The sequence below is a fragment of the Colossoma macropomum genome, unplaced genomic scaffold, assembly GCF_904425465.1.
Source record: "Colossoma macropomum unplaced genomic scaffold, Colossoma_macropomum, whole genome shotgun sequence".
Lineage (NCBI taxonomy): Eukaryota > Metazoa > Chordata > Actinopteri > Characiformes > Serrasalmidae > Colossoma > Colossoma macropomum.
The window spans coordinates 31,078,718-31,086,412 of NW_023494787.1; the positions used below are offsets into that span (position 1 = coordinate 31,078,718).

The 7,695-nt window shown below is 38.2% G+C and overlaps 3 non-coding genes across 3 annotated transcripts; all 3 read right to left on the bottom strand.

The window, feature by feature from the left end:
• Nucleotides 1–357: 357 nt before the first annotated feature.
• On the bottom strand, nucleotides 358–429 carry trnap-agg. Its single transcript has one exon. It is a non-coding gene; the product is annotated as a tRNA-Pro (tRNA).
• Nucleotides 430–2,901: 2,472 nt separating this feature from the next.
• trnap-ugg lies at nucleotides 2,902–2,973 on the bottom strand. Its single transcript has one exon. It is a non-coding gene; the product is annotated as a tRNA-Pro (tRNA).
• Nucleotides 2,974–4,202: 1,229 nt separating this feature from the next.
• Nucleotides 4,203–4,274, bottom strand: trnap-agg. The gene has a single exon. It is a non-coding gene; the product is annotated as a tRNA-Pro (tRNA).
• Between the last annotated feature and the right edge of the window lie 3,421 nt (nucleotides 4,275–7,695).

The window sequence follows — 7,695 nt, forward strand, 5'->3', positions numbered from 1 at the left end:
GTCATTTTGAGCACACTTTCTCTTCTTCTCTCTTCACTCTACTTTTCTCCTTTTCTTTTCCACTTTGTGAAGTTGTGAACACAAATTGTGATGCTGTAGGCTTGTTGACTAACAGTGGTTTAAGAAACAGTGAACTGGACCAATGTTAAGATGTTGTGTGTTGGTCAATCTTCTTGCACAGAACATGTAAATGCCTTACTGGACCTTTTTAACCTATGCAATATTGGCACCTGTCCAGTTGAAAGAATACAGTTCAAAACACTTGAGAGCTGATGTTGCAGGAGATGTTGAAGGAATCCAGGTTTTCCATTCCGATGTTGTTACAGTAACTGAAATATGCTTTTTGTATTAAAATTTGGGCTCGTCCGGGATTTGAACCCGGGACCTCTCGCACCCTAAGCGAGAATCATACCCCTAGACCAACGAGCCACCTTCGAAAAAACGATGGTCCGGTCCAGGAAAGTTTTTTAGACCTGCCACGTCCTACAGTTACTTCTTTTCAGTTTCTTGAAACATGAGCGCCATCTATCGGCAACCTTGTCCTACAGCAGTCTCTCTCGATCTCTGCACGTTTTGTATTTTCCTTCATCAAACACACCTTAAAAATCAAACCGTTAGCTCTTCAGACCGAACATGAGAATCTGATATTTGACCCAATTTCCTTCCAGTATGTTGTAAACCTGCTCTTCTTCTTAACCCTCGATTTAAGATCTGAATTCAGTGGAAGCTGTAAGTCATCGAGGCTCCTTCACCCTTCGGCCGTTTTCAGTCTCGGTCTTGAAGACTTCATGCCGTGAATATTCTTGTATTTTCTTTTACTTCTAACAGCGATTCAAAAATCAACTAGTTGTAAAAGTTTTGAAAACTGCTTTGCTTATTTTGTAGTTAGACTTACAGTCTTGCATTATATCACTTTCAGATTGACTTGGTTAAACAATATAAGGCAGTTTAATCTAATTACATAACACCTTACAAAGTTTTACAACTTCTATTAATTTCACAAGTTTCAAAAATATAAGAAATAGATACATTTATTGGTGTTTTATAGGTGATCCATGTCATGTCTTGCATGACCACTGGTGAGTTGTGTGATACCCCTAAACAAGCACTAATGCTTGTTTTACACCATTTAACTGTTGTAACCTTAATGCTTATAACTTTTGTATGTTGCCTCATTTGAAATTTTATGAATTTGCAACTTTGACACCTAACTGGTTGTATTCAGACCTTACTTCACTAACAGGGGAAAATGGCTTTAAAATAACTGTAAAAATTCAAAATAGGCTAGAACTGTGACTTCCCTCAGTATGAGGGTGTAAGCTTTAATCCAAAATCATACTGAAGCAAGTAGAAAACGCTCCTGTATTTCCCTTTTAAAATATGCAAATGAGTTACAAGAAGTTATTTTAAATAACAATAAGGCATCTTAGTGAAATTAAGCTTAAATTAAGCTCTGGTAGATTTTAATGAGCTGAAGGCTGAAGATTAATTTCTAAAACTCTTAAAGTTATATTAGTACCCATTCAAAGCAAATTTGGAAATACACTGTCTATTCATTCATTCACTCATTCAATCAGAGTAGTCTGAAAGTATCTTGTACTCTGGCAATGTGATATTTGAGTCTGTGTTGTGGTGCTGTAGGCATGATGACTGTCTCCTTCAACCTCCTTTGTTTCCCTGAGCTTCAAATGGAACAAACACAGAGGTCAAAGCCGTTAACCATTTTACTGAAAAACACACCAGTGGTGTGAGCCAACAGAGAGAGATTTTCAGTTTCAGTGAATCAATTAAATCAGTTAACCCACGAAACTTAACTGTGCTCAAGTGTGTTGGGACTATAACGGTGCTGCTTAGGGACTCTGTAGAGTGGAATGCAGCTAAGGACTTTGAATAAAGTTGACTTTTACTTTATAATGAATCCTGCAGACTCATCATGATGGCAATGATTATTTAGCTGATGATGTAGATTGTGTAAGTGACAGGTTCTTAGTTCTGGTCCTGGTTTCACACATCTAAAATTGGATAATTTTTCATCGAGGTCACTATTTCCTGCAAAATTGTAACTATTCAAGCCCAACCACATCTAATACGGTTAATCCAGCTAATCTACAGATGAAGCAAATAACGTTGATTATCTCGTAACAACAGTGCATTTTAAGGTCTGTGTTATATCATATGGTAAGCAAACAGTCGTTTCTCATAGTCGACATGTTGGATCAGGAGAAATGAGCAACTTCAACAAAGACCAAATCGTTTTGCCCAAACAACTGGGTCAGAACATTTCTGAATTGGCAGGGTGTGTGAGATGTTCCCGGTCAGCAGTGACGAGTTTCTGTGGCCTCCAGATTCTCCAGATCCATTCAAGCTTCTGTGGCATGTGCTAGAACAAGAAGTCTAATCCGTGCTGGCTCCGCCTCACAATTTACAGGACTTAAATGATATCTTCGGTGTCCAATGGAAACCATGTATCTCCTTTGTTGCTGATTTTTAGTTTTCTGCATCATTCCAACACACCAGCTGTCCTTTACATTGTGTAGAAATTTCATGATGAATGGACCAATAGAAATGCTTTAAAATCATATGGAACAAAATCTCTTTACATTGACTTACATTGGAAGGTAAGAGTGGTTTTGCCTTCTCCTGTAAAGTTAATATTTCGGAGATACTTGTTTTTAATTGGACAGCGACGATACGCTACTTACGTCTTGGTGCCAGATACCATAGGGCACCTTCAGAGGTCTTGTAGAGTCCATGCTTCGGCAGGTCGGAGCAGTTTTTTTTTAGGACCAACAGGGTATTATGCAGGGTATTATAGTGATCATAATGTTTTTGGCCCTCGGGTTATAATCAGCTGTTCTGGTGTGTTGAAGCATTAAGTAGTAGCTTTTGGAATTAAAACCTGGGCTCGTCCGGGATTTGAACCCGGGACCTCTCGCACCCAAAGCGAGAATCATACCCCTAGACCAACGAGCCATCTACCGTACGTCCCACCATTACTGTTTTTAGAGCTGCCATGTCCTGCGTTGACCTGTCTTCAGATTCTTCAGGTTCTTGAAACATGAGCGCCATCTATCGGTGACTAACAGCTCTGTAAATCAAGGCTGCTTTATTCTACAGCAGTGGTTCCCAGTCTCAGTCTTTTAGACTATGTGCTTTACAAAAGGTTCTAGAAATATACACGGATGAACATTATGACCAGATGACACAAATAAAGTTGATTATACCGTAACAATGGTGCATTTTAAGGTCTGTGGTATATAGATAGCTGATAAATAGATAGATAGATACAAAAATAAAAAGTAAACTGCATAAATACTATGCGGTTGACAATGCAGTGGTGCTTGTCCCCTCCAGTGAATGAACAAGTGACTATGTACTGTAAACGATAACCAATGTTAACAGTTGTGCAATATGACATTCATAGATGCATAAACAAAGTGGCAGTGCAATATGGAATATATATAAATGTATAATTAAAGTGGCAGTCCAGGTTGTTCTCAAGCAGGACACCTATATATTTGAAGATATTTGTATCTTACACTATATGGACAAAAGTGTTGGGACACCCCCTCCTAATTATTGAGTTCAGGTGTTTCAGCCACACCCATTGGTAACAGGTGGACAAGATCAAGCACATAGCCTTGTAGTCTCAATAGACAAACACTATCAGACCCCATGGGATCAAACAAGTAATTGGTGTCAGTTGAGCACAGCTCATTAAGTTCTTTTTGTTTGTTTATTCTTGTTCTTATTCTTATTCTCATCTTTTGTGAGTCCTCAAATTACAACCACAAACAATTAGGCAGTTTTAAACATGGTCTAATCCACTGCCCTCCAAACCTCATCCAGCTCATATAGATTTAAATAATCATCTTGATGAGCTGGATCAGGAGTGTTGGAGCAGGGAATAGAGGAAAGTGTGTCAGGATCTCCAGGAGGAGGATTAAAAACACTAGACAAATGTTAAAATGTTGTGTGTTGTCCATTCTTATTCTACACACCATGTGGATGTCTTACTAGGTCTGTTAGGCTGTGCAATATTCTTCCGTGTCCAGTTGAAACAACACAGGGCAGTGAATCCCCAGCAGAACCTGATATCTGATGTTTTAGGAGAACTTGAAGGTATTGTGTTTTAATTCTTTCCAGGTCTTCCATCGATGTACATTTATTATACCCGAACTATTGTTTTGAAATTAAAAGCTGGGCTCGTCCGGGATTTGAACCCGGGACCTCTCGCACCCTAAGCGAGAATCATACCCCTAGACCAACGAGCCACCCGCAAAACCAGAGGTCCAAAATAACATTTTTTTAGAACTGCCACGTCTGTTTTCAGGTTCTTGTAATATGAGCGCCATCTATCGGCGACTGAAAGCTCTGTAAATCGAGGCTCTTTTATCCTACAGCAGTCGCTCCCAGTCTCAGACTCCATGTTCTACAAACTGATGTATTTCCCATCATTTAACACAGCGATTCAAAAACAACTAATTATTATTTGAATTATGTTACAGTTTGAATTACAATAAATAGAACAATGCAAAGTTATTGAACTTCAACTAATTTCACTGATTTCAATGTCAAATAAAAAAATTAATTGGTGCTTCATAGATGCAGTTGATGCATGTCGTGTCGGGTCTTGTATGACCACTTGTGTGATACTCCATATGCACTAATGCTGTAGGAACTTAGAACCCTGCTGAAAAAAACATTATAATGCTTTCTAATTGTAATTAGCTTAATGGTTACTATTAGAGACCACTAGTTTCCTGCAGGACACTTTTAGATCCCATTAGAAAGCCAACAAATGTATCTGGAGTCAGAACACGTGTTAAACCGCTAGGATCATATGGAGCCCTGCTTGTGACATCCTGTATAATGAAAAATAATGTGTGGCGACTTGGTAAAGCATGGAAACAAGTAAGTCATGACCGTGGGAGTGGGAACAAGATCCTAATGCGTGGCCATGACTTAGTAAGGCATGTGAATGGGAATTATGCCTTGACCACAGCTTAATAAGGCCTTACTAAGTCATGGCCACAACTTAATTATCTTGCTCCTGTGCTTTACTAAGTCACGGCCATGCATTAGGATCTTGTTCCCATGCGTTAATACAGCATAGTTATGTATTATTTTTATTTATACAGGATGTCACCAGCAGCGCTCCATAGGATCCTTTACACTGTGATACCAACCCATCAGGAAAACACAAAACACCATTACTGACTGCTGGACACCACCAGAACAAACAGAAACTTTTAATAGTTTTATGATTTTTTTTCCAGCAGGGAAGTTTTAGGAATCAGTGAGTTTCATACAAATGAGCTAAACACACCCCTTAAATTTTGTAACTTTAATTGTTATTACTATTCATATGTTGCCTCATTTGATTTACAAAAATGATTGTTACTTGAATAATGAATAATTGGCTTTAAAATTAATCACAAAAATTCATACATACTCAAAAGAGATGTGTTGGAAAACATGTTTTGTCTAGATACATCAAAATATGTTTAAAGTAACGCAAAAAAGTTTCTGTGCCCAGTTGTGTAAAACACATTTTGTATTACTTTAAAATGAATATATGAAAGCTTAATTGCAGAAACAGCCTGATTTGAATTGTTTCTGTGATGTCATGAACACCAACACATTTACATACTGTATATCCACCTATTCAGCCCTGCCCATTCATCCCACAGCAGTTTAGCTAAGCCCATTCAGGCTGAAGTTCTAAGGAATGTATTTCAGCCTGTATTTCTTTTTGATTGAGGCGCAATAAGGGACATTCTGTCAGAAGAGAGGTCATTTACATACATCAGTCAAAAGGCACAGTAACAAAAACAGCCTGTTTAATTCAAAGGGATAAAGAGAAGTTGAGAATTGAGAGTTTTTGGTGCATAAACCTACACAAACATTATATGTGAACCTCAGGTTGAAAAATAAATATGAAAGAATGATGTAGGATATGGGCCCTATAAATATAGTGGCAGTGTATTTCATTTATTAAATCATCACATATTTACGAGGATTTTTTGTATTACTTTAAAATGTGTTAAAACAGAGAACAATACAACACAAAATGTGTTAAAATGAGTAGCACTGGTATGTGTGTTTTTATTTAACAAATCACATTGTTTTGGAGTATAATAGACTAGAACTGTGACTTTTATCTTTGAAAAACATGACTTTCCTCAGTATAAGGGTACAAGCCTTAACCCAATATCATAAAGGAGCTAACGGAAAAAGGTAATGAAGCTGTGAAATGTGCTAGCTCTCTAACACTTGAGGGCACCACATACTTGTATTATCAAGAGACTGTGTCTTGTGCCCATTCAAAATACCACGGCACCAGATGATTCAGTCCATAGACATGCTCAAAGAACACAGACACTAGAATATTCACTTGCTGCTATTATTGTTTGTAAACTAAAATAATTAGACCTTCAAATCAGTCTAAATGCGTATGTTAACATAATTCACTGGATTTCTAGCTCAGAATGGAATCAGATATACTACTGTTTTAGTTTTTTTTTTACAGAAAAATAACTGTTTTATTGGCTATTCTTCACAGAATTTTGCTGTAATTCTCTTTTTAAAATATATAGATGAGTTACAGCTAGTTATTCTCAATAACAGCTTAGTGAAGTGAAGCTGAAATGAAGCTGTGGTTCAGTTTAATGAGCTGAAGGTTAAAGATTCATATCCGAAGCTCTTAAAAGCACAAAGTACCCATTCAAACTACATGATTTGTTTGGAAGGACACCATCCATTCATTCACTCACTCATTCAGTCAAAGTAGTCTGAAAGTAACTTGTTCTCTGGCAGTGTGATATTTGAGTCTGTGTTGTTGTGCTGCAGGCATGATGACTGTCTCCCTCATCCTCCTGTGTTTCCCTGAGCTTCACACGGAACAAACACAGAGGTCAAAGCTGTTAACCTTTCTACTGAAAAACACACCAGTGGTGTGGGCCAACATGGGATTATCTACACCAACAACCACCATCGCCCTGCACACTGAGATATTCTATTAAAGCCATGCCAACAGCCAACACTTATAACTCCAACCACCTACTCAGCTCTAAACTTGGCTATTATTTGATTTTACTGTATTAATAATGCAATTTGCAATAATAATTGCTTGATTAACAATTAGTTGCAGAATGGTGGAGTTAAATGACAAAAAGAGATGCACCAGCCTGCTTTTCAAATTTTTTTTTACCACTGACATACAGCTGCATGCAAAAGTTTGGGCACCCAGGTCAAATGACATGTTCTGTTGAGAAGTACACATCTTATACAGAGAACACACTTCTGCCAGGGCTGGATTACTGACCGTGTCAGTGGGGCCAGTGCCCAGGGACCTCTATCTGCCATGGGCCTCTGGGGGGCTCAACTTCTCTTTATCCCTTTGAATTAAACAGGCTGTTTTTGTTACTGTGCCTTTTGACTGATGTATGTAAATGACCTCTCTTCTGATAGAATGTCCCTTATTGTGCCTCAATCAAAAAGAAATACAGGCTGAAACACTCCTTAGAACTTCAGCCTGAATGGGCTTAGCTAAACTGCTGTGAATGGGCGGGGCTTACCTGCTGTAGGTGGATATACAGTATGTAAATGTGTTCATGACATCACAGAAACAGTTCAAATCAGGCTGTTTGGCAGCTAAGCTTTCATATATGGACTGTATGGACTGGAGAGTGA